General features: G+C 45.8%; 1 protein-coding gene across 1 annotated transcript in view; it reads right to left on the bottom strand.

Moving 5' to 3' along the window:
- GALNT9 (polypeptide N-acetylgalactosaminyltransferase 9) overlaps nucleotides 1–27874 on the bottom strand; it is a 301484-nt gene that overhangs the window by 210541 nt on the left and 63069 nt on the right. Inside the window, exon 2 of the mRNA XM_072351100.1 lies at nucleotides 7708–7799. The gene's annotated coding sequence lies outside the window, so the exon portion shown is untranslated. The remainder of the gene's footprint in view (nucleotides 1–7707; nucleotides 7800–27874) is intronic.

The raw sequence follows: 27874 nt of genomic DNA on the forward strand, positions 1-27874 counted from the left end.
TTGACAGAAGTTAACGGAGTGATCTTGCTTCTTTCTACTGGCACAAACTCTAACAACTGTATATAATCTGCCCTTCTTTCTATAGTCCGTATATTTAAAAATAGAAGTAGTTCAGCTTTTATAGGAGCTGACCCTGGAGAACAGCAAGCCTGCTAGACAAAACAGTGACCACAAAGGAAGGCTCCCCAGTCCCATTCTTCCCATCTCCTCAGCATAACAGAACTGGGAACACAAACACATCTGTCAGACCGTTCCCCCTACAGATGGGAAATGCAAGAAGAAAGAGAGAGAGGGAAGGAGTGAGAGGCATCATGCTATTTTTAAACACTGGGGAATGGCTCCAGAACTACTGAGACAGGCATGGAAAGTGCTTAGAAAGAAAAGAATCACCCAGGAATACATCGAGGCCCCCAGTGACTGCACTACAGGGTTTGTGCTCTACCAGAAGAGCAAGGATGTTCTCTTCCCTTCTGGCTGGGCTGGCTCACATCCTTTGCCAGCACACACAGACTGAAGCAGCAGCCACTCATATTTGCTCCACAAGCTTTCCACTTCCACCCATTTCACCTCTAAGCTTATGAAATGGTTTAGTTACGGTTTAGTAGCTTGTGGTAGCAATGGTAATGGGAGGATGGTTGGATCAGATGATTTTGTAGGTCCTTTCCAACCTTGTGATTCTATGAAAGCTGGAATTCATGCTGAAGACTCCCAGCAAAAGGGCAGAGTGAAAAAGGATGGATTTAAAGGGACAGAGGTGTGTGACCAGCATACCTACAAAGGATGGAGTCACCTTGCTCTGAGCAGCAGGGGACTTGCTTGCCAAAGTCGCAGATGAAATCCTCATCTGACCCATACCAAAGGATTCAGCCTCTGTATTCACTTTCCTTTGCTCCCAACATTATCACAACAGTCCTCCAGAATCCAGCAGAAACTTGTCAAAGATCTACAAGTGGGTTTTTTGAATCATATTCTGGGATTTATGAAGGGTTAGGAACCGAAAATTACAACTGAGTTATGGATTTCATCAAAGAATTTTCTATCAGAATGAAAAATGAAATAACTATCCAGATGTTAATACAAAGCAGGTGTTAGGCTTTGAACATGACAGCATTTAATGCCTTAGCCATATTAATATTATGGTCAAGACATACTGTAGCGATTACAGCTTTAATTTAACGAATGTCAGCAGTGCAGAGCATCATATCCTTTACTTACACATGGCATCCTTCCTTGGCAGAAGAGGGAAAAAAAAAGATAAACGGAGGGATTTTTACCAAGGAAAATACACCTTGGATGAAAGAAAGCTCCACAAGGTTTAAGGTCTTATGTGTGATATACAGCTCATCTACTGGCAAGTTGTGATAATTCCTAGAAACAGCAGTCCCAGGACAGGGCTGAATTCTGTGGGAGCAGTGCTGCCTCAACCCTTCCCTGCTATGGGGCTTGTTCATCTTTCCCAGAATTATGGTACTATTTAGTTTGGAAGGAGCTCTGGGCCCTCCAGTGCTGCTCAAATCAGTGACCTCAGTGGCAGTTCAGAAGGTTTCTTTGCTGGGGGTCCTGGCAGAGTCCTGTGGCTGTGCAATGGCTGCCAGCATCTCTGTTTACTTCTGTTCTAGGAGGAATTGGGCAAGGATCACATTCAAAGGAGAATTTACTGCTTGTGGGCACCTCACCACCCACTGGGAACAAGGGGAAAAGGCAAAGATTATCAAATAAAATAAATTCAGACGTTATTTTGCAAAATTAGGTGAAAAAGTGTCACGGAACAATAATGCAGCAGACTGAAAAACCCACAAAGCCACAAGAAGCCTCAGAAGCTCTGGCAAACATTAAAACAAACAAACAAAAAGAGGAAACAGAGAGGAAAAAGAAAAAGAGAGCACGCATACTTTGCACAGAAGCCGAGCACTTGCAATGTGTAGGTTTAATCCTATCCTCACAGTTACTTTCCCTGCCTGCAATGACCCCCTCAGCAGCAGATGCTGTGTGCCAGCAGGCACTGCATCCCACAGCATGGTACAGCCATGCAGCCATGCCCACATTCAGCCCAGAGCTGCAGTGCAGGGTCAGCAGCCGGCTGCATTAGGAAAGGCTGATAGCCATTGCTAATGGCATTTTGAAAGTAATGTTTGCACAAACCATAAGAACAATAGCAATAACGTTCTATTGTCTCTAGGTTTTAGAGCCACTAAGACTAATGAGTTCATTTATAGCCCTGATGGAAGTAATTAAATCTGAAAATCAAAGCACAACATTCTTGTTTAGTGCTCTTTGAAACCAGAATTCTAATGGAAAGCTATCAACAGCTAATTGAAGCACTAATCTTGCCCAGGGTTGGGCCCATTGCCCAGATGGCTAATATATCATTTTCTAGTCTGGCAAGCAATATATTGCTCTGCCTGGATAAGGCTGAGATTAGATATATCTGTACAAAACAATGGGAGCATAAGAACTTTTTCAATCAATATTTTGATAAAATTGGCATTTAATGTCAATCATTCGATAACCTTCTCACTGAAGTACAAGGACACGTCCGTGGCATTATTAAAACAAAAAGAAAAGTTGCATTATACAAATAAAAGTTTCTACCAACTGGATGGGAATGGCCATACAGAAACATTAGTGAGTCAAATGCTGTGTGACTGCTGTGAGGTCAACTGGGAGCCTGAATGGCTTCATTTTCCTCATACAGCTGGATTGTTTAATGGACCAAGTTCACATTTCTCTGCTGTAACAAGGCCTTTCTCTAAGTGTTTGCATGTTGTGTACTATGGCAGAGGAAATGGTGCAGGAGAGTGCTGTCCTACAGGAGATGCTCCCGGTTGGGATCTCTGACCAGAAGTAGGGCAGGGATCCTCATCACTTAATGCCCGTTGTAAGATGGCTTCACCCTCTACACCCAAGATGCCATATTCTGCCATTCTTAGATCTGGATGTTAGAAGTACCAGGGATCCCCTCAGCAACCTTCCATAAGATGTGCTAATAAAATACAAGCCACACAGCTAACATGATTTCAGACAATGCACTGAATTGTACATTTTTATTTCCCGGGTAAACTATTTATTCCTTCTTTTATTTTTAATAATAGGACAGTTGTTGGCATCTGTCTCTTATTCCCTTCTCCCCTCTTTCTGCACATTGAGATATTCCCATCCAATTGTACAGACCTAACAGCCAGACCCAGCTGCTACAGACCAGCACTGACATCACCAGCAGCTCCAGGCTCAGTGCTGGGAGCACACAGAAGCAGGGAGCCAATGAAGCAAGGGGACAGGAGGAACATCCTTTCAGTGCCCAGTGATCCATGTCTGCACTCTGACAGTGGGGTTTGAACTTCAGCCTTGAGCTATGAATTAAGAACCACTTGCAGCAGGGTTTTCTTGCCAAGCACTGCACCAACCCTGCTTTTGCAGGCAGCACAGGAGAGGGTTTGTTTCTGGACGTGCGTGTGCACTCACACAAGCTTCTGAAGCTGTACAGCTGCCTTTGCACACACCCAGTCCTTTCTAAAAGGCATAAATAATCCCAAAGAACATCCTGTTTTACTCATATTTTACCAGAAGCTGGTCAGACAGCCTATATCACAAATATTTTGAAATACTAAATGGGATATGGCTTAATGCCAGTCAAGGTCCAAGTGCAGCACTATCCACAGACTTAGTAGGAGGCAGCAACTGCTGCCATTGTATCCTACTGTCATATAATGCTGTCTCACTTGAGCAGACAGAAATCTGCCCTGAGGAGTGATAGAAGCGACAACTGAACATCTCTATCTGCAGCTTTTTACGGATAGATGTACACCAAGTTCTTGGTATTTCTGCTCCTCTACCTTTACTTCACATTTCGTGGCTTTGACTTCTGTAATAGAGGCTTGACACTGGTTAAGAACTATTACATATTCTCCTGAGGGGTCTGAATGAGAAGTGGGGTCGTTCACAGCTCCCTCAGGGGCAGGGAAGGAGAAGGGCAGCTTCCAGGCACAGCTCAGCCCACGTAAGAACTGAATTCTCCCCCTTCTCCCACACTCAGGATGCAGCCTAGGACAGGACTGCCCCAAATTATGCACCGCTGTTTGTCCAAATTCCAGCTAAGGTGGAAAATAAAGGTTATATGATGTTCTTGACCTGATGCACCGCCACAAAGCCAAGCACACATACAGAAGCAGCAGTACATTCCAGCTTTGGCATTCCAAGTACCTCATGCCAGATAAGCTGCTGTCAGAGGGTCCAATGCACTTTCTCCCTCTATCCGTGCTTTGTGTAGAAGCACTTTCCGGCACATCAGAGATTGCCCAAACTGACACTGCAAGAAAGTGCCAAGTTGGCACTAATTTCCCTTGAACTGGAAATCACATGCCCACATCTGGCCAGGACAAGATGACCAGGACACAAACCTGGTATCAACAGCTGTGGACCTACACTGCCAGCACACAAGGAAACACAAGAACTAAGACACAGGTTCCTCAGTCACAGGCACAGCTCTGCTCCTTCAGGAGACCTACAGAAAAGCAGCAGGGAAGTTAACGTCTGATGGATTCGAGTTGCTCCAAAGCACTCCTCAACAGGCATAAAACCAGCATTAAAATGCCATAAAGAGTCGTTTGAAATGTTTAGTTTGCAATCTATCTCATTCTAGAGACGTAAGAGCAGATACAGACACAACAAATGACACCCACCATGGTGTTACTCCCCAGAATCCTTCTGCAGGTGTCAGAGATCCATTGGCTTGTAATGGCAAGGCATGTAATTGTTTCCATTCCATTCTGAGATGCCGTATTAACAGGATGCATCACCTATTACTTTCTTGCTACCACCTCCATTTCAATTCTTCATTGAGCAGAATCATTTCACTCAAGCATGGGAAAGAAAATCCACGTGCTATCTTTTTTAAAACCAATAATTAAAAGGCATGGCAAGCAATCCTGCTCCAACAGCCCAAGGCAAAACCTGCCCAGTAGATGGAAGCGCTGGAGGAGACGCACTGGGAGCACCACGTGTGGGGATGCAGGGCAAGGGGAGGTGTGGGCAAAGAGTAATGAGCTTGACCTTGTCAAAGGCCATCATTATTGATAATAACAAAGTTCAACAGTATTATTATAGGATTTCACAACCGTTAACCTTTATTGCTGGAGGGCTAATTGTGACCTTCCTCGTGTCTCCTTCACACCTAATTAGGTTTCCGTTGTAAAGAGATAAAAGAGTGTTTGTATCAGTGGGGCATCTCTTTCTGCAGCCGAATGAATTCATGAAAGACTGAGATTGTTAAGAGAGAGGGGAAAAAAAAATACAGAAAAAGGCAGGAGTCATTAATAGACTTTAGAATAAAATCCTGACAGATTCAAATTGATTCTGCTGCCTGAGAAAATTGAGTGCAGAGGGAATTAGATTTATGCACTGTTAAATGTAACTGCCTGGCAGTATCCATACAGAAAGCTGTTAAAATGGTAATCTTTAGAGATGTATGAAAATTGTGTGTGAATAGACCAATGAACCATCACTCGGAGCAGGCCTCTTCCAGCCGAATAATACAAGACGGTATTATTATTATTAATAATGTATTACAAACACTATGCATTATGTATGTAATTTAATCATAGCATCTAAACGTATAAACAACAGCAGAGGCACTCAGTAACTTTGCTGTGTGTGTGGTTATACATTTGCTTTTCCTCCTGTAGGGCCCCCCAAGGACTGGGACAGAACTGCTGAGCTCGGAGATGGGCGCTGAGCTGCACTGCTCCGAACAGAGCAAACCTGGGGCTGGCACTGCTGCATGTGCTCAGGGCAGAGCAGCAAGGAATGCTTTTCAGTGGGCAGTCAGATCGAAATACAGCTGTTTGTTTGCTTCTGTTTCAATCTTTGCAGCTAAAAATGCCCGATGGGTAAACCGTACAAAGTAATTTCTAGCACGAAGTGCAGACAGCACATGCAGACAATGAATTTCTACCAAGGAAGTCAGAAACAAGTTCCTAATAAACACACACTATGGCTCAGATTGAGAGGGGAAAAAAAATCAAGCAGAAGAAATGCTTCTTGATTCCCCATTTGAATTCAGATCTCTGGTTCTTATCTCAGACTTTTCTCTGGCATCAAAGAGCTCAGTGAGATGAAGTTACCGCTGATGATAAGGACAATCACTGATTGATCTTTCAAGATCTGATTTAGATTAGAAACTGTTCTATCTCTTTTTATAACTCTAATGGCCGTAACTTTGCTCCACCCGCACAGAGCGGTGTGCTCAGCACAGAAATGGAGCTATTTCAGAGCACAACAAGTCACCCTTTATCCTTGCTTTGCCCCTTCCAGCACAGGGGGCTGTGAAAGGTAATAAATGCAGAAATGCCTCCAGGTGAGCCAGATTGTTACTTCACTTGGGCCTTCCCAAACTGGAACTCATCACATACTTTTTTCTACCAGTGAGAAAATGCCATTTCTACTCCAAGAAATCAGTTCACTAAAGCTTTGCAAAGGAGCACAGCCGCTTCCCCAGCCCCAGGAAGGCAGCAGTGAGCACCCAGGGCAGGGAGCTCAACATCACCCCTCCCTCTCCCTGCCAGCTTGCTTCTCCAGCTCTGGGGTTACCTTGAAAGGTGCACTGCATGCTATTCAATTAACATAAGCAGACATACCTGGCTCTGAAACATAGCAACATGGGCAAACCTTCAGCTAATGTCAGATTGCCTTCCCTTCCCTTTCATTTTCTCTAGTTCTTATCTTTGTTCTCTACGAGGCAATGCTGAAAATAACTTGCCTGACTTGTAACTGAGTCACTCAGAGCAGCTTCCTCCTTTGCCTTTGAAAAATAGGTGTAGCCCTGTGCAGTTAGCTGGCAACATAATTCATGGCTATAACTCCAGCGGAACTCAAATGCGATTAACCCAGGCTGAGTTCACACAGAGAAGTACATGAACTAATCTCCAGCAGGTGGGTGGCTTCAGTCCACTGTTCTTAGTACAGGCAGGCCCTGCAGTAACGCTGCTTATACCCTCCTTTGGAAGATGTTATCTACCACACTGGGTTCCCTTCCTCGAACCACAGAGCCAACACACCCCATCAGGCTTTCAGAACCTGGTGAGCAGAAGGAGCAGTAAGGATACCCACACCTTGTCAGACAGGAGAAGAGCATAAAAAGCAAAACCTACTACAGGCTGTGGAGTTGCCTAAAGATACATTTGCATGCGTTATTTGTGGGGGGGGGGGAAAGTATCAGAAGAAGAGAGCTGAGATCACAAGTACTCACAGTTAGAGGATTCCCTGCACCGAGATCTGTTACTCTTGCTGGAAAGAGCTATGAGGTGTTCTCCACAACTGCCCTGGTTATATCTCAGCAAAACCTTAGCCAAGTGCATGGTATGTCTGATGAGGAGCTTAAACATGCACGATTATGGGCTTGTTTCATTTGCAAATAAAAGAGCCCTTAAAACAGTTGCACTAACATGGAGGAGAGCTGACCCCAGCTTTTCAAACAACCCATCACACCTTTAATGCATTTCACATCATGCTGTGCCCTGAGCTGCCCTACCCCAGGCAGCAGAGAAGCAGGGCTTTGAAGGGTAAAGAGGTGGTTTGAGGGCACAGCTGATTCGGTTTCAAGACCTCAATGCTCGTAGCCAAAAACAAAAGCAAAGCAGACACTGGGAGAAGAAACTCAGGATGCTCAAGTACAGGGGTTAAGAGCACTGCATTGGAAAAAAGGCAAAGTACCTCAGCCAGCAGGAGCCAGCAGCAGATGGAGGGCTTCCTTTGCAGCCTGTGTACGCTCTTTTTCAGGTGAAGATGCTGCTTTCCAGAATGGCCTAAGGAAAGAAAGGAAAAAACAAAACAATGAAATTCCAGGTTAAAATATGTAACCATGAAGGCAGAGTGCACTAAAAATGACAGCAATGAGTGGGGCTGTGCAGGGCACAATGCAGCAAAGCACAGGAGCACCAACCTGCCCTGCACGCACTGCTGCAGGCACAGCAATGGGAGCACAGCACACAGGGCATTTTGTTTAGTGCCTCATTTCTGGTGAGCAGATGTTTTCTGGGCATCACAGACTCCTGCTTTAATTTGCATTGTTAATAACATGCAGCAGAAAACCCTGATTAACAAAATAATTAACAAGTATTTAAAGTCTTTTTTTTTTTCTTTCTTTCTTTTTCTGGTTGAATCCTAAAGTATCCTCCATTGCCTCAGAGGCAAACCACAAGCCCTACAGCATGAGACCTCAAGCAGCCAAGCAACACACAGGGAATGACCTCCCCTCTCTTCCATGGGCCCTCCCAGCCCCTGGAGTCAGGGATTTACTCAGCCCTTTTTGCTCAAAGCTTCTGGGATTCCCCCCTCCAATGGATAGGAAAGTGCTGCAGGATGCACTCAAACTGCTTTACTGCTTAAACAGGCGTGTGAGCAATAATGTGCTGACAAAAATGTATGGCGAAAATATTTCTCAGTATATTGTTCTGTGGAGAAAAGCATGCTGGTAAAGGCAAGCATGTTTTATTTACCAGGTTGGCTCATTTTCAGAGCAGCTTTCTATAACAAACCAGTTTTAATAATATTCTTGAAAGCAAGAAGGAGACCTATAAATAGGACCGGGACCTGTCTGTGAAACTTCTGCATGAAACTTTAATGGCAAGTGAAATAGCCTTAACGTATTGCATTTGACAAATTCTTTATTGCTTTTCTACCAATGCGTTGCACCAAAGCCAGGACCAAGAAGAGCACTGCCCAGCAGCGCAGGCAGCCACTCACTGCCCCAACCCTCAGCTGAGCAGTGTTTTCATCCACTGCACCACTCGATCAAAAAGAGCTTGGGATGAGGTTCCCCATATGGGCTTCAGGGGGACCCAGCTACTCTATGCAGGTAGAAGTCTCAAGCCCAAGCCACACACTACCTGGTATGTAGTCAGATCTTGGCCACACATGGGGGCTCTTGAAATGAATGACCCGTTCATTTCCCTCCATTCATTCAGGTGGTCTTTGCTGGATCTAATAACTACCGAGCCTCCAGCCTATCAAAAATGCAATCTGTCTTCCAAGACTTTAAAGATTTTACCCACGTGCCCTCTATGCACATAGTGCTACACACAGACAAAAGGGATTTACTGCTGGGTGGTTCAATTATAACACAGAACCCATTAGGAATTTCAGATGAAAAACTATTTTTTAATAAAGACATGATTATTTCTGCTCCTAATTTCTACTTTAATCATTTTATTTATGTATATTGCATATCAATTTACAAATATTTACAACAATAATCATTGTTTTAATTACTTATAACTAACAATTACATTAAGTAGTTTTGCTCTCCTTCCTTTTCCATTCTTCCCTCCTTAAATCTCTGTGGTGCACACAACGAAGGAGCACGCCTTGCTTGAGACTGCTCAGAAGGAACTCAGGGCTGCATTTCTGTTACTGGTTGCTGTGCATGTTTATAGCAGTGCCTGAGAAAGATCAGAAATCTCTCTGCCATTGGCCACTTGGGTTTCCAGAACCATAAATGAGCACTTCTGGTTGGAGTCCCTGCCCATCCATCAAGCACCTTGCTGTCCTTACGGTTCATGTCTGGGATCCCACAGCTCCCATCTTCCCAGGGGTTTTATTTTCCTTCAGACTCCCCCCTAGAGAAGGCAGCGTGAAATGCTATGATCCCAAGTGCCAGCCCAGTAGTGCCCCGACCCCTCTGCTCACAGCCCGGCAGAGATGTTGGGCTGGAAGTCATCAGCCACGGCTGTACACCAAGGCCAGGCTGTGTTTACCTAATCTGCAGACCAGGCACATCCACTCAGGGAGAAAAAAAGAAAATCACAGTCAATTTGTCAGAGCATTAGCTGATAATTCAGACAGAAATGTTAGATCTTGAGGCACAGCTTGGGGCTGCAGGGGAAACGTTATTGACTCTGACAGATCCCTGATGACATATCCACCCCCTCTGCAGGGGCAAGGCTACATTTAGACACACTTAAGTTTTCATTCAAATTCAAGATTAACACAGCAAGTGGACAGTGAGGAAAGAAAGAGAGAAAAGGTTAGGGGAGGAAAAGGGAGCGCGCTTTGTTGGGTTCTGGCTTTTCTTCCCCTTCTGTAATTGTGGCTTAATTGTTTCCTTTAAAACTCATTGAGCTCACCATGGTAATTATTACACAAGCTTAGAAATAAATATTCCTTCCTTTCTGAGACAGCCATTGCTGCCAACTTCATGCCACTTCTTTGCTGCGATAGCTCTGTGTGCAAACTTAGGCAACACCAAATTCTTCTGAGACTTGATCAAATGGTTCAGAGGTCTCCCCCATCCCCTCCTGCTCCCCAGCCTGCTGCAGTTATTCACTGTCTCAAGCAGAGATTTGAAGCGCCTTCAGGTTATTTCTTTTCTTGCTTTGTGTATTGGTGGCATTCAGCACAAAGCTGTCCTGAGCCTTCAGTGACAGCTGTTAAGCAGCAAATCATGGTAATAATTGGAGCATATCTAATCAGGCAGCAGTTTTCAAATTTGGGTGCCTAAGGAGGTGCACTGTCATTCAGCATGACTCTGCTCCTCATTCACTGGAGTTCCCTTGAAAATGCCACACGTGCAGCTGTACTTAAGCTCATCTGTGCATACCATCTGCAAGGTTTGCCACCAGTTCGCCCAAACTGAGCCTGGTTAACAACACGACTCTGCAAGCTGTAGCACAACCTGAACTGGATCTGCTGCACGCTGGTTGTGGCAGCACCTCGTGCACCCTGCCCTACCCAGCAGTGCTGCCCAACCGTTAGGCTACATGGCCATCCAGACTGCATTCCCATTGACTTTGGGAACGCTGTAGGGGATCTGACTAAGAGTTGCTCATCTTCTGGCCAGGGACCAGACCCAGCTGCTCTAGTGGCTATTTGTGTGTTTCTAATGGCATAAAGACTTTGCTGAAGCAAGCACAAGCGCTCCCAAAGCATCCTATACCCGATGAATCAGGGCCACGATGGGCAAGAGGGAAACAGGATCCCATTTAATCCTGGACATGTGCAATAATTTAAGGAAGACCCTCTCACACTTGAGCTAGCATGCAGCTGTTAACTTTCAGTGTGCTAAAGGCCAAAGACAATGAAAGATCCAGACACCATGGAGGTTAAATCAGTGCATCATTTGACAGGGAACTGTGAGCCATTAACCTTTCCACTGGCACTCAGAGCGAAGAGCTGGAAGATAAACACGTTGGGTAGGAAACAAATTGGTTCATTCGAATGCTATTAATGTGTGTGCCCTTGGAGGCCACATTTATGCTTTTGGAAAATTACACATTCATGCATAATGAAGTGAGATATAGCTCACCGATTACCAACGGGGTGCAGAGCCCACGATAAGGATTTATAGCAGGTGCCTAATTCTCTAACCATTTGCAAATTAAGTATTTACAGGCGTAATGCTGGCTATTTTATTGCCAGTTTAAGTTACCATCATTGCAGCTTTTTATTTTGCACTGAAACTGAACTGAGCATTTAATATCCGTGACGTGTAATTTATTGAAGTATAATTTGGTGATGTTACAGTGGGAATTTGGGCAGTACCAAGAGATCCTCATTGTGACACAGCGACACACAGGAAGAAATCTACGTCCTACAAAAACTTGTTCTCAACTGCCTTCAGGTAAAGACTGCACACTGCAGTAGAAGAAAAGCTGGTAAAGAAATTAGATGGCTTGCTAATGCCTCGAGAAGTGCTGGCCATAGTTAGCAATCAATCAATCAATTAATTAATAGAAATCCAGGCCTCCTACCCCCCACACTTCACTGTTTAGGGCAAAAAGAGTAGATTTTTTTTTACCCGCTTATGGATTCTGAGCAAATCCAGCCAGATGAGCAGCTCTCCGTGCTGCAAACTGCTGTTTGTACCTGGGGCACTCATTTATTCCCCACTAGACCACAGGGTTTGTATTGTTTAAGCATGTCCTGCATAGTGCACCATGCACAGGTCAGCACGTACCCCAAAGAACTCCAGGATTCCAATAACAAAACAAAGGCCACCATCTCTCTTTGCTCTGCAGCAGAGGAGACATCTGCATGCAACAAGACCATGGTGTGGCTCAACCCTGAGTCCTGGCAGGAGCCACATGCCATTAGGTGTGTGCAAAATGATACTGCTGTGAATTTCTTGGATGCAGGTCAATCTGAGGAGCATGAAGTGTTTTGTATCACTTCTCTGCATTCTGCAGAGAATCTCCCACCAGTTTCCCTTCACTAAGATAGCAAAAAATATTCTTCCTTCCTGATTTTCTGCAAGTATCAGGCACAGACAGCAAAAGCAGAAAGCTCTTTAAGCCAGCCAGTACAATTCCCCACTGCAATAAGTAAATTAACTTAAGGGTTATGACCTAAAGAAGTGGATCTTGCAATATCTTGCACTGTAAGTCTCCGTTGGCCCAGTTCCCTCTTAGATCACAGCAAAATACTGATGACTTTCTGGCACTGCCCTGACCCACATGAAAGGAGCAGGTCAGATTCTGTTGTGTTTAAATGCAGGTCCCACGAATCAAGATCCAACATCTTGCCTACCAGAGGGTTTCTAAGATGAAATTCAACTAATCCAGATGAATTCATGCCATACCCTGGGAGCCAATAAACCCATTATTTCTGTATTATAACCCAGTATATATAACCCAGTATTTCTGGTCTGTTGGAGAACAGATAAAATGATATCATTATGGGAAAACTGTTAATGCAAAGTGGTTCAAGAAAAAGGAGAGAAGGGGAAGAAACCAGACTGGACTGGAACAACTACCAAGTACTTAAGCTGTTTTCTGGCCAACACTTACGAGAATCTGTTTTCAAATGTAGCAGGAGAAGCCGTTAATAATTGGTGAGTTAGCCCTGATGCTAAGTACTGTGTGTATGTTTAGAACAGTTGACATTTGTAAAGGTTAAAATAGGAGATTCTTCATCCATAAGATGCTACTTCTGTGTCTTTCGTAGGTGCTGAATGAAAGGCACATAGCTACAATGACAGGTTTACAAGAGCTGTTAACACCAGAACAGCATCTGAAAGCACTTGTTTTCCTGCAGGAAGCTAAGTGGGGAAACACGCACAGGTCTCTAATTGTTTTCCTTATACCAATAATGCTGTCTTTCCTTTCACTTGCTTGAATTTCTTGAATTTGAGTGGAGTTGGGTGACAAAGTGAGCAGGTCAAGGCTGTGCGACTTTGAAAATCCCATCCTTTATCTGGGGTTGAAGCAATCACAGGGAAACAAGTGGAGAGACAGAAGACACAACAGCTGTTCCACTCCTACAAGATCAAAACACGTCTCCATCCTCCAACACAACGCTCATGGACAATTAGTGAACCTCACGCACCTTCCCATATTGATTCGACATGAAGCACGCAATTCCCTTTCTTTAAACCACTCTCAGTTTGAAGATCTTCTTGCATGGAATGTAAGAAGAATCAGTTTCCCTCATCATCATTCCTCCAGCACACACAGATACCTGCAGTGCACCCACAAAAGCTCCGAATGCTCCACCAGTGCCATCCCATGCAATGTGCACAATTCCAACACGCACCCAACAAGACTTCAACACTGCTGACAACTCCTCCCCTCTGCCTGCAGAATGATGGACAAAACCTGCACCCATGCCAGGCTGGGGGTGCTCAGGGGATGTGCAGACAGTCCTCAGCCCACATCAGGCTCGTGACAGCAGAATTATATCCCTTAATTACGACCACCCCGGCTCCCCGAATGTTCATGTTTTTTCCAGTTACTAAATAAGTTAATCACTTCATGAACAAGGAAATCTGCAGATGCCTTTGAGGCTTTGTTAACATAGTGCCTAAGCCAGCTTTACACTCTCTTCTAATCCTCTTTAAGACACTATGAGGCAGTGAAGTAGCCTATAATCAGTTTTTAAGGTTATAGACAATATCCCCACTCAAGCTGGTTGCCTAGAGCAACAGTGCAGGAACTGAACACTAGCAATGAGATTGGATTACTTGCCTTGTTTATTCATCCATATATATTTATCCTCTGCTCTGCCTACAGCAGAAGCAGGGATTTTGCAGCCTGTGCCATACGCGTCTGCACGAGGAGAAGAATTTATGTAAATAAATGCAGACAGGCTTCACAAATTAATCTCTTTCCATTTCTGGTTCTTTTCCTTCCCTCTCCACTTCAGCACCTGGAAGCTCAGAGCCCTCCCAGGACAGCAGCATGCCCTGCCAGCAGCTCAGCCCTGCACAGAGCTGGGAAGCCGTCACTCCCGAGTGCTGGAGCCTCCAGCAAACAGCGAGTGGGCACAGGGCCACAGCTGGGGCTGCCAACTCACCTTCACTACAGATCTGCCCCACTCTGACCTCCAGGAACACCCAGCTACTATTTCCATAAAGAATATTGGAAGCAAATTGTTGCTGCAATCCAGTGAGGAATTCAGACCATTTCCCTCTCTCTCTCTTGGTCTTCCCTTGAACAGCTGGGTTTTCCCTCTGGCAAAAGCCCACTTTCCTTTTGCTTCTGAAGCTTAAGCAGTTCCATCAGTACAACGTGACCACCCATTCTTGACTGCAGTGGCTCTTGTTAGAAACTAACTTGTACAAAAAACCCCTCTACAGATGGGAGAGCTACACACAGCAATGCAGTCAGTGACAGCCGAAACGTTACCAACAAACTTCAGGGTGGCAGATGGCCAAGGAGCCATTCCAGAAGCATGGAGGACAGCAGCAGCCTGCCTGCCTCTCCACAGCCCTTATGTGCACAGCAGCCTGCCAGAAGGTCAACCCAGGGCTGCTCCCAGGAAGATCTTCTCCTCCTGCAAGGACACATTTCTGTGGGGTTTTTGGTATCCTGTTAAGTAGCTTTGAAAATGGCACAGTGCACAGAAGCAGCACATTCTAAGGCTTCCATGCTTCCACTTACCTGAGCCCTCTTGGGGTTCACACCTTCTGCATCAAACTTTGCCTGCTCCTCCTATGCACAGGCAAAACCACTTTATGGAGATTTCTCTAACCCCGGCACATATGAAATTCAAAATTGATCATTAAATCTAAGTAAGTCCAAAAACATCATCCTGACCTCTCCCATTCCAAACCTTGCCTGGAGCTTGGCCACGTTCAGTGATCTCTGCTGTGCTCTTCGTGTCATTTATCAGTGAAGTCTGAAGAGAAAACAGAAATCGTCTGATTTCCTCCCACAGTCAGAACACCACATCCCTGTGCAGCCCGGTGACAGGACAGCTATGCTTTATTACCCAGCAGCTTACAGCCATTAAGGAGAGAGGGACTGCAGGAAGGTGGGGCTGAGGACCAAGTCTCAGGGGAACCGCCAAGCATTTCTTAATGTAATCTGGGATATGTCACTTTGTAACTCCGTTCCTCATTAGGAGAGTGGTGTATTCCTTCCAGAAAAGAGATTAGGGGCTTGACAGATCATAAATTTACCAAGAAACTGAGTTTTAAGGATACCTAACTGAATGGCAGGTGAACTGGGGGAACAGCAGATGGTGAGGGACAGGAAGGCTGATGCTGTGCGGGGCACCTAAAGAAGAAGAGCTCAATGTGCTGCCTTCCAGGGCGCAGTTCAAATGAAAAGCCTCATCCCAGAATTGATGAAGTTCTTCCCCTCAGTGTTTTCTAAAAGAAACTTTCTGACTTTTCAGTTCGAAGTGTTTCTTCCTCACACTGAAAACCACCAAAGTTAATCGGAAGGAGGAGGAAACCAGGCATTAAATAACCCCAAATCTAAACCAAGCGTTTCATTTTGGATCCAACCTGACGCTTCAGGCTGACCCAGAATGAAAGTTCTGTGGTTTTCATTTCACTGACAAAAAAAAAAAAGCTTTGGTTTTGTAGAGCAAAAGGGATGCTTTGGTTTTGTAGAGCAGGCGGGTCGATCCTCCTTCTTCTCCTTCCCTGCGCTGCCCGGGGCCGCGGGTCCCTGCAGGTGGCACTGCGGGAGCGCCCTGGCCGCACCATCGCCTCCTGCCCTACTTTCTGCAGGAGACATTATTTATCGTCGGGATTGCCAGCGCTTAATAAACATCCCTCCAAGAATAAATTTGTTTATCTAAGGTATTTTATTATGCCGCCTCGGATAAAAGAGAAGGGAAAAAGAAATCCTCCCCAGAATAGTTCTGACTGAGCAAACAGCGGCGGAGGGGTGTCCTTGAGCACGGCGTTCAAAGGGGAGGGCTGTCAGAAGCTATTCCGGCTGTTAAGGAATGAGTTAACCCCCAAGGGAACAAAAAGAGGTGGTGGCGTAGGCCCTGGCCATTGATCCGGTGCTACAGGGACAGATTTAGAGCCCTCAGAGAGGTTTTTGGGGGACACCCACCTCACCTCCATCTGCCACCCCAGCCAGGCAGAGGGGAGAGGAGGGGAGCAGTTTGAATTCGGGTTGTGCAGGTTCAAGCAGCAGCGCATGACAGCAGGTCATGGAAAATCAGGTTTGGTGTCACTCAGTCCCAGGGCAGCCACTCACAGTGTGTGCTGCTGAGCAGGGTGAGCTGCTCCCAGCTGGGTGCTGGCACAGGCAGCCCTGGGCTGCACGGAGATAATTCACTGAAAGGAATGCTCATTAGGAGCAGGAAGCTTGGCAGTTGGATTTCTTATCCTAAATACGAGGTTTGCAGCAGTATAAATAATGTATGTCAATTGCCAGCATCCTGAAAATTACTTAAAGTAGGTTAGGAATAAAAACAAATCTCACTCCAGTGCTCTCCATTCAAAAAGAGTGAGCTGCTCACAGCAGGCCGGTACAGGAAGAGGGAACAGTAATTAAAAACCTCACCTGCTGCCACACGAGACCATGTTAACAAGAGACAGAGACTTTTCCCAGCTCTTGGGCCCAATCCCGTGGTGTGTCCCCCAGCAGCATGGCACTGCCCCGTCTGTCACACGGATGGCTCACCCTACACCTTGGCTCAGAGCAGGTCTCCCAGATAAATGCCTGGCCCCTTCTACACCTGGTACTTCACTCCAGAAGGTGGCAGAGCGACCGTTTGCACACCAAGGGCTGCAGGAAGCACACACTGCCCTGTGTGCTGCTGTCTGTCACCTGGGGCACTGAGGTCATCCTCCCAGAGGGCTCCTAATGGCTGCGCTGTGACTCAGCCTCCCAGAACTAATCCTTGAGGGACCCGTGGTGAATTCCCCATCTTCACCAACAGTGCCCTGGGCGCCCCCAGCAGATCCAGTTGTGCTGGAGGCCAGTGGCTCTCTGACTAAACACAAGCAATTTCATTACCAGCAGCAATTCCAGCAATGAGTCCCCCCTTGGATCCATCCAAATTCCAGTTCCCACTGAACTGCTCTCCCCCACCCCCCAGCTGCAAACTTCTCCCTAATCTAATAATTCCACCAGCAATAAACACAGTAATGCTGGTAGAATGCTTCTCACTAAAACGCCTCTGCGCACAGCAGCAGTGATCTCTGTACAATAGTTACAGTAAAAAGAATTTCTGGGGGAAAAAAAAGAAGAAATAGTTTTAAAACCTCTCCTTCTTGTTTTTCATTTCACGTTGATCACTGTGGCTGACTTCCAGCTCCTCTCTCAAAGCGTACGGGCCTTTAGAAAACATCAGATCTAATGAAAAATGGTCCCCGAGGAAAGATAAGCACTAAGCCAGTGATTTTCTCAAATAATCACTGTATGCATGAAAGCATTTATCATCCACATATGGCACCAAACCTTTCACTCCTGCTGGACCACGAATGTCTCTGCAGAAGTTCTCAAGGAAGGAACACCTATCCAAACAGCCAGGACAGCCCTGTGTGCTCCACCAAGCGAGGACATGCCTTCAGCACAGTGGCTGCTAAATCTGTCAGCACTACAGGAATTAAAAGTTCTGATTCCACTGCAGCTGGGTTCTCCAGAGAGCAAAATCCTTACGGCACGTGAAGCAATTTGACTCGGAAAATACAGAAACATCTCCATCTGGTTTCCTGTCTGTCCTGACCCAAACTTTGGATGCCATTCAAGAACATGTCAGGGACCCAGAAAACCTCCTTCACATCAAAACAAAGCATCCATTTAATACATAGCACTTCCAGTGCACATCTGAGAAGTAAAACATTTTTTTCTGTGCTGCTTCCAGAGTGACACTGGTGTTAACATACCCTTTAACAGAAGCCCATCAGCCACACAAACGTAAGGCACTGCAGGGCTGCTGCAAACCAGCAGCGAGCACCGACCGGAACACCAAATAGCAAGGAGTGTGGCTGCAGACAAACACCTGCTTTAGCTCTTCAGCTGAGTCAAGCTCCTGAGATGAGCAAGGCAAAGGCTGTGTCAGGATGTGTTTACTAACTCCCCTATGTGTTTAGATTAGTCCTGAACACTGTGCACTTTTTATTCTCTGAGTGAGTTGCACTTTGTTTCATGTGGCTTACATTATGGGGCAGAACTCCTCAGCTCAAACACAACCTTCGGTGCCAGGGGGTTTCTACTGGGATGGAGACCTTGCCTGTGTCTCACTTCTGGATGGCACTCAGCATAATGGAGACTCTGTCCAAACAGGAGTTGTCCCTGATGAGGAAAGCACCTGGGTTGCATCCCAGGAGGCAGCGCTGTGTTCCCAGCTATGCCAGGCCTTCCTGGTGGCTGGGAGTACCTACGTGGCTCTGCTATTTCCCTGTAAAACAGCAACAGCAAATCTTTCCGTGTCCTCTGCCCATTTCATGTAAAACAGAGCTGTGCGTGGCAAGAAGCATCTCTCATAATGGGTACTTACAGCACCTGGAATAATTCACCTCCTTTCCCACTTCACTGTTGAGATGCTTTTAAGAGAAAGCTGAGTTCATTTTCCACTTAAGAGAGAGGTCTCTCATCACAGAACGGTAAAGCTTTGTAATGAATGTGCTTCCTATGCTATTTCATAAGAACTGTGTTCAGGGAAATTCATATAGTCTTAAATACATGTATTAAAATGCCATTCATACGCTACTCTGCGACAAGTTCAAAAGCAGAGACTGCAGCATTGAGACTGGGTACATTTCCTAGCAAAGGCTGCCTGTAACGGAGCTGTAATCAAAAGAATCCACCTAATTCTGTGAAATTTAAAACAGAACACGGCTTACCTTCTGCAAGTAAAGAAAACAAACCTGGCTTACGCTGCTGTGCTCCCCACTCTCAAATGGCCACCGCAAGCACTTGTTTGGCATCTTTTTTCCTATATTTGCTTAGGAAACCTAGTCTGAATTTCTGATTTACAGTGGTCAAGTACAGGGTTGGTTTGGGGGTTTTCTTTTGCTTAAGCAGGACAAATAGAACACTAATAGGAAACTTGCTCAGTTAGCAAAGCCTCCCAGCCAGCAGAGGTCCAGCCCGGCTGCCTCCCATGCCCCTACACTGCTCTCTATTGAGTACAGTAATTACACCGCTTCCTTCCCATCTGGGATCCCGTCCAAAGACATTTGACAAAGTAACAATGCGTTCTCTATTCGCCCTCTTCTGAGCAGAATAGGATTGTCTAGTTTAAGTGGGATCCCAGCCAGAAGAAGGTCAATCATAACAAAGCACTGACATTAAGATAAAGGCTAAAGCTGCGCTCCATGAGAAGTATCCAACTCCTGACAGTTGGCACTTGAGTGACAAGTTTGTGCTGGGGGTGTTCCATGTACTCAGCTTTTATAATTTGGGCAGTGTTCGATTTCACATTTGTGTTTATTTACTGCAAACCACAGAATCGCCCTCCAGGTTTTCTCAATTTTCCATGAAGAAAAATACAATGTTCTCTTGCAGCGAAGTAAACAAAGTTGGTTTTAGCACACACTTTAAACAAAACATTGGTTTTTAAGGCTGCCAGTGGCTCGGCTTGTTTACAGTTTGCGGTCTGAGGCATTTTCCCTGTGGTTCTCTATATGGTAATTTTGCAGTAGAAAATAGTTGGCATTGTCTGGTCTCCTTTTTTGGTGATGTTTGCAAAGCAAGCTATCTCAAATAGAGCTGTAAGGATGAGAATGCATCCTCAGCTATCAGACACCTCTACATTTCAACCGTTCCTTTGATTTCGGTCTTTTCCCCCCTTTGACACATGGCTCATACAACCCCTCATGTTTTCCCTCTGTGCTTTGATCCACACTTCTATTCCTATCAGTTCTCCATCGAGTCTCTGATACCTCACTAGTATCCTCCAGAGCGCCTATTTGAAGCTCTGCTGCTTCTCATCTTTTGGTACGGCTCTCTCTCCTTAGTTGAGCATTTTTTGCTCTTTCAGAGCAGGATTAGATAGCCCTGCTCAGTTAGTTTTCTTTCCACTCCAATGCAATCAGTTTCAAATTGAGATCTAAGAAGGGAAGACAGTTACACGTTTAAGACCACAGACAGGGGCTGGGAAGGTTCATATGCTCTACTTTCCCATTTGACTTCGTGTATATGACTTGATGGTACCATGCTTCCATTCCCATCCATAAAAGAGGAAAAAACTTTTCCCTTTTTTTCCCTTTCCCCTTCCCTTTCCCTTTTCAGAAGGCAGAGGGCAAAGCCGAGCACAACAGAGCCCTGGGGTGATCTGGGGTTTCTAGCTGCAATAAAATTAACACACTGCTTGCAGAGCATCCTTCCACGGATGCTATGTAGCAGTTATACTTTCAGATAAACAATCTTGCAGACAGACGGAGCCTGTGTCAAGTTAAAGTGCTCATGAAGAACGCCTTCACTGCTTACCACGCTGTCACTATCCTCCTGTTGCCAAAAGAGCTTCTATTAAGAACGAGAACATATTTTTGAAAGACGAGAAGATTTAGTGATACACAACGCACCAGCCAAAATATTTAATCATATTTAATATGTGTCTTAGTCAAAAATTCCATCACTGCCTCTCGCATAATCTACACCCAAGCACTGCCCTGCCCTGGGGCACTACATCTCCCAGCATTTTGTGCTCTGCAGTTGGTAAAGGAAGAGTGAACATCTCTCCATGACACTCAGACACACTCAGGCCCAAACTGCTGCAAAGTTCAGGGCTGAACTGAGGCTGTTGTCCTGCCCAAGGGCTGCAGATAAGCAAGGAAACAGCAGCAGCTCCCAGAGCTCCCAGCACAGCAGCATTGACATTTAACGGACATCTCCGCTGCCCTTCAGCATTTCTCCCTCAGAATATTTTAGGGCCTGGTGCTCAAACCAAAGGTTCAAAGCAGAGAAGCACTGATTCTCATGGCAATGCCGGAAAAAGCCCAAAGCTTCCAAGCACAGGATCTGCTCAGACCTGTCAGATGAAGATGTTTGCGTGAGCTTATCAGTTTTCTGCTGCCAGCTGAGTGCAGGACAGAACGTTTTCCCACAGATCTTGCATACTTTATAGCCATAAGCCTCTGCACTAGTAGTTCACTCTCAATAATTTATTCCTCCCCCTTCCTGTAAATCTAGAACTATTCATTCAAAGCACATATGTTGTGGGAGGAGAAAAGAGAGGAGAGGAGGATGAGCACAACCTGCACTGAGGTAGCAGACAACACTGGGAACAGCAGACTCAGAGAACTGCACGTTTCTGTCTCACATCTGACACCCAGCAGCTGTGCAATCCCCATCCCCACTCCCATCCCCATCCTCACCCCCATCCCCACCCACAGCTGTCTCACAGCCTGCTGTAGCACCAGCACTAGCAGCTCCCTGCTCACCTGCAAGCAGACACAAGTCACTCCTACACTAACAGAAAGCCCTAGCGACAGCATGGACAGCGTGCTGCTGGAGAAGCGAAAGGTCCAGCACTAAGGATGCTGCACTGCTGCCTGCTGCTGCTCGGAGCATTAAACTGGTTGCATTTGTCAGAACTAAAATTAACTCACACACATTCTCAAAGTTGTCTTAATTTGCTAAATTCTGCAGTTCAACCTAGATTATCCTAACTTCAATTATCCCAAGCTCCCCGGTATTCAAAACAGGGTCAAGTCTCTTGACATCCATTAAGTACACCGAAAATTCCTTCAGTTATCAGAGTCCTCATTTATATGAACATATTCCATATCCCCAGTGCTTTTTCTATAATTGAGGCTGAGTGTCAGTCAGGTTTTGATTTCAGGATATTTGGACCAGTAATTGAAATTGCCACAGAAAGAGATTATTTCCCTTTCTTTTTGCCTCTTTCTTTTTTCTTTTGTGTTCCATGGGATCTATTCTATTGAACGCTCAAATTCAAAGCCAAGCACTGAACTTTCTGCAGCCAAACGGACACACTGTTTGCAATGGGCGAGACAGGATTCCACTGGAAGTAGAAGTTCCCAAGCTGGGAGGAAGCAATGAGGGTCATGGAGTCCAAGAGGCTGAGGAGGATTGTGGCATTGTGCAGAACCTAGCATGAAACACCCGAATACCAACTATTTATATAAAGAAGGGTAATCTGAAGTGCTGATAGACAGTGAACGGCTGCAATGACCAATGGTCAGTCACAGATCCTGGTCGGGTCACAGGCTGAAGATCCCAGAGGTGGTTCAGACATGCTCCCTTCCCCCACCTGCACTCCCAGTGCTTAGAACACACACACTGCCTTGTCCATAAATGTCAGTAATGTTTTTAATGGGTTATTACTCCTTCCTCACTGGAGCCTTCAGAAGTGAGCTTAAGCATTTGGTGAGCAAAAGGTTACTGTAATTACAGGCGCGGAACTGTGCTCTGGAAACAGCCTTTTTAGTTCATGCTGTGAGCATGAAAAATATTTCCTCAGCAAAATGAACAGCAACCCTGGATGCTAACTGGTACATGTGAATGTACACATCTGTGCCCTTCTCAGCTACCTGTGAGCTTCAGCACAAGCCTGTAGGAGAGGTACCGCGTCGCAGTGTGAACTGATTTGATCTGCAGAGCGCAGACTGGAGGTGGCTGCACAACACGACAGAGCATGTCAGCATCTCTCTCATCCTGATGCTCATTACCAGTTAGTCCTGTCTGTATCCGCATGGAGAAAGGATGCAGAGAGCCGAGGAGCAATGCTTTGCAATTTGCAGCAGCATGGGCTGTCCTTCACTCACAGCAATCCCAGTCAGAGCATGATGACAGCCCTCAGAACAGCCTCGTTAGCGTTCCAGAAAAGGTGTATTCTATTTGCTTACAAAACCTTGGGTTAAAAATGGCCGCCTCATCTGAGCCAAGAGCCTTGGGATAGTAAATTTGCTCGCTCTGTGGGAAGACAGCTTATCCCTCAGTGTAAAAGGAGAAAGAACAAAACGCGTTGGATAGAGAAAGGAAGCAGTAAAAGTAGAGTATTAACAGCAACAATAAAACACAAGCAGAAGTCAAAGGAAGGTTGAAAATCAGCTCAGGGAGGGAGTCAGGCCCAGGAAGTTTGGGGAAGGAGGAAAAAGGACTGAATGTACACTTGTAACAACTGGATCCTCTTAAACAGCATCGACCAACACCAGAAGGAGCTGTAACATCCCCTGCTCCTTAGGCTCAGGATAGAGAGCTGCCTTTCAATCTTCTGTAGATGCAGTTACTGTATTTCTTTAAAGAAATTCACATTAAAGAAAATAAGGACATAACAAGAAGGTCCATAAAGAGGACCACAGAGCAGCACTTGCAAATTCACCCCTTCAGAAGAATCCAGGAAGAGGATGTGTGATTTGGTGGCATCCTGAGGAGTCAACCCTGGACCTCTGGGAGGAGAAAACACCAGAAATTAAGTCCTCATGAAGGTTCAGCAGCTGAGAATGCAGGTGTCTGCCTCCATCACATACCCAAAGCCAGACACTGCCAAAAAACAAATGTCAGTGTATTTTGCCAAGCACTGAGTTGTGCATTTCAGACAACACAACACACTCACTCTCAGAGTAAAGAAGCCTCCTGGACTATTTCCAACACAACAGCGTCAGCGGGGGAACTCCAATCTGCCCCTCTGAGTTGGAAAACACCCTTGAACTCAACAGCACTTGACCAGAGAAGGAATGCAGGCCTGGAGCCTGGCAGACAGCAAATCTTTGGATACAGATTGATGCTGGGCGACCGGGAGGAAGGGATACTTTCCTCTACCTTAGGTCAGCGCTCAGCGCGTAGCCCCGATAAAGCTGAAGCTATCTCCAATTGCCTGCCTTCAGAGGCTTTATCAAAGTTATTTTCTGCCGATCCGCAGCTGCAGCAGCAGGAAGTGAGCAGCTCTCCTCGGCGGCCCCATGTGCATGCCTACAGTAACCACATTAACCGCAAAGCATGTTTTTATCTTGTTAAGCCGCTAAGCTCTGAAGTGTTCCGTTTAGTATGGTAATAACAAGGCTGAGTGATAAAGCTTTTAGTGGGTAGAGAAATAGCAGCCAAGATCTCCTGTGAAGGGGACATGCAGTTTGTTTTCTTTACACGGATTCTTCTGGACATGCCAGCACAGAAATAAATCAAATTCCGCAGGCTAGATAACACCCCAGCTATGAGACAGGCCAACAAAAGGCAAGAATTCAGCATGAAGAAGACACTGTTAAGTAATTTAGGCCATAAAGTTGACTTGTCAAACGTGATAAGGAATAGCACCTAGATACTAACCAACCAATAAAATAAACCACACTATTAAGGCACTCAGGTGTTTGTAAATAAAGATAATACTTGATCATCTGTAATTGCAGATAGAAGATGTTATTTTTCTTCTGCTTTGGTTCCACATGGGTGAGTCCCTAGTGAAAACAGGAGCAGTAAATGCACCCACCCCATGTCCGGCACCGCCCCACTGTCTGCCACACACACACCGTGCAGACCTGCCCACCTAAACACCTAAATACTCCCATCATGCAAATAAGAGCAATCATGGCAGTCACCCTGCTGTTAGGGTGGGGTGGCACACACAGCACCCTTCCTATGAAATGAAGCTCTCACAAATCCTAGGCTAGGCAAGGATCCTTCTGACTTTGCACAAGGGAGGGCCATGGTGGTCCCAGTAGCACACTCTTGCTCCAAGCCCCTGCTGCAGACTCTGTAAGGAATGGGATCTTAGAGAGCAGAGCTCTGAGCACTCAGAATCAGCTCCAGGCAGCTTGCATGGGGGTTCATTATCTGAAAACCTTGTTATCTTGTCACAAGCAGAAGCATCAGTTGCTAATTTGTTGGTAACTGTTCTGGTCACAGAATCTACTGCTTTCCATCTGCACTACCATTGGCCTCTGCATTTTAAGATAAGAACAATTCCATTAATTTACTTTATTTTATTATTGTTATTATTGTTTAGTTTAATCACTGTGAAACACTCTTTTGGAAATATAAATGATAGGATTTCTGGCTTGCTATCTTCTTGTTTAAAGCAGTTTAGCAGCAATGCCTGTTTCCTCTATATCTCTGCTCCTGCAGAAAACACAAGTTCAGGTAACAAAATGGCAGAAGTATCTTCAGATTTCTATAGCCACATTCTGCAGACAGTAGAGCTCTATCAAGTTTGTGGCCCAGCTCCTGCACAAACCCACTTCCAAAGCTCTGTGGTACCAGACAGCGAGTTTCACTAAGTCTCCATCTGCATCCTTAGAGGGCAGGAACAGAGGAGCTGACTGAGACCTGAGGTTAATGGCTACACTCAATCCAACAGAGAGCTCAGGTAGATTCCTGCAGAATATTCTTCATACAAACAGTGAGAGGTGCTTGGTGGGAAACCTGAGCTCACGTAGTAGGTGGCCTAGGTGAGGAAAAATAGGTCTCTAGATACCAGTTTACTTACGTAAGTACTTCTGCCCGATGCTTTTCCAGGCTGTAATAAAAAAGGGATTGCATCCTGCAGCCACTTGCCTGCCCACACAGCTGCCTGTTCTGTGCCTACAGCTGCCTTGGAGTGACAAGGGACAGCAGGAACAAAGAGAGAAAGCAGAACAGTTCCAGGCAGATGACCAAAGCCGGGCTCTTGGTGTGAGCAAACACTTCACTCTGTCATGACTTATCAAAGACTGTGCTGGGCAATGCACTGGGGACGCTCTGAACACTCCAGTGTTGGAGCAGAGCCTGGAGCCATCAGCGCTCTCCACCTCACCAGGCAGAAGGTTTGGCTGCTCTGCAGAGGGCAGGATGAAGCCACTCAGAAGGGTCAAGTGCCTCCATCTCACTTGCCAAGTGTTGTGCAGCTCTGGCTGAGAGCACAGGGTGGGATGCAGTCTCCTTCATGTTATCCAAACACAAAGTGTCAAAGTGATTCAACAGAATTTTAGTGCTTGTAGCTCATGAAGCAGATACTTCACCACTCTCTTTTCTATAACGCCTTAACTCCCATTTAAGCTCAATAGTATGTCTATTCCGCCAATGGAAAATACAAAACCAAAGGAAATAAGCAGTTAAGTCAGGTCCCAGCTCCCACACAGCCACCAGTTCCCATTCCTCAGTTACCTCGCCCTGCATAGCAGCATGCAGTCCTCACTCCCTTGCAGTCAGTGTTCATTATAGCTGTGCAGACCTGAAGGAATTGATGTGGCTTCCTTCAGCCCAGCTGCAGAAGGTTAGGCTTGCCTCATGTGTGTGCCCCAGGACAAGGGTTACTGCTAGGGTCTGTGCAACAAAGGTGTCAGATGGAGTTAGGGCATGGATCACTCAAAGAGCTTAACCTCCATGTCCAATCAATGAATTCCACAAGGAATTTCAGTCTGAAAGTAATTTTACCCCCTGATTTTGGCTCGGTCTTTTGGAAATGAGTGGGCTGCTGTAACCCAGTGGTGCTCTGCAGGAATTGAGCTGCTAACTCCTAAAAGTACAATCCTCTGCTGTCAAGGTTATGGCCTTAAGCAAATGAAGCACTTTGCTGAGCCTTGGGGGACCACGCACTGCAGGGCACTGCCAGCTCTGGGATGTAGACAGCAAGAGAGAGAGGAGAGAGGAGAGCAGGAGAAGGGAAGACCTTAGGCATTAAGATTTAACTAACTGGATGAGACAGAATTATTAAAGAAGAGGGGGATGGAAGGGGGGGGAACGGAGCAGGGAGACAATTTTCCCTAACCCGTCCCATCTTGCCATTAACATTTAAATTAAAACGATGGATTACTGCAATAGCCAAGGTCCCGGCCTCCCTATCCTCCCCTGCGCTAAGTACCCTGAAGCACTGTCATGTGCAAACAGCTCCGTCATGAGACACCAAAGGGCTCTTAATAATGGATATTACACTTCTGCAATGATCGCAGTGGAAAGCACCCAAAATTACCAGCTTTCTTTGCAAAGTAATTTGTTATTTTAATGCTGTCAACCTGCAGAAATAGATTTATTGTTATTAATAATAGTGATTTGCCACATTTTGCTAGTTAAATTACAGTGCTGTATAGTTAGTTCCACAATAAAGGACTGGAAGCGTGCCAGCAGATTGCTCATAGCTCAGCGTAACAGCAGTTGGCACCATTCCCATTAAGGCATTAAAATTTGAGTCAGAAACATAACAGATGCAAAACAAAACATGAGGTCGCTCGCGGGGATTATATAAAAACAATTAAAACAAATTAATTACCAGTTATGTTAGTGTTGCTCTGAGTATACATACAATGATTACAAATCCACGCACGGGTCTTTTGGAGACTGTAAAAGTCAACGAGGATCCCCGAGGGACTGCCAGGGAACTTTGGGTTTCCAGCACACCCTTGGGTTTAGGGGCACGAGCCTCAGGGAGTCACAGGTGTGGGACAGCCCCGGCTTCCCAGGAGCAGAAGAAGCCTCTGTAGGTGCTTGAGGACATCGAGGTATGAGGGTTATGAATAGAGAGGATCAAATGAGTCTCTATCCCAGGAGTGACGCACAGCAGCGCTTTGGCGCAGCTCTCCAACCCACCTGGGCTGCAGCACTGGTAAACTGAAGTGGAGCCAGTGATGCCAGCTGGAGTCAAAGGGACACCTTAGGAATTCCAGGCACACACAGTACAGAGAAAGTAGCACGGAGGTTTCCTTAACAAACCCAGGGCTTTCCAGCAACAAACAGTGGCTGCCACTTTTCAGATATCCAAAGTTTCAAGGAGAACCAAAGGCAGGCTCCTTGGGCAGCACACAGCCTGATACTGCTCCCAC

The sequence above is a fragment of the Excalfactoria chinensis genome, chromosome 16, assembly GCF_039878825.1.
Source record: "Excalfactoria chinensis isolate bCotChi1 chromosome 16, bCotChi1.hap2, whole genome shotgun sequence".
NCBI classification, from domain to species: Eukaryota; Metazoa; Chordata; class Aves; order Galliformes; family Phasianidae; genus Excalfactoria; species Excalfactoria chinensis.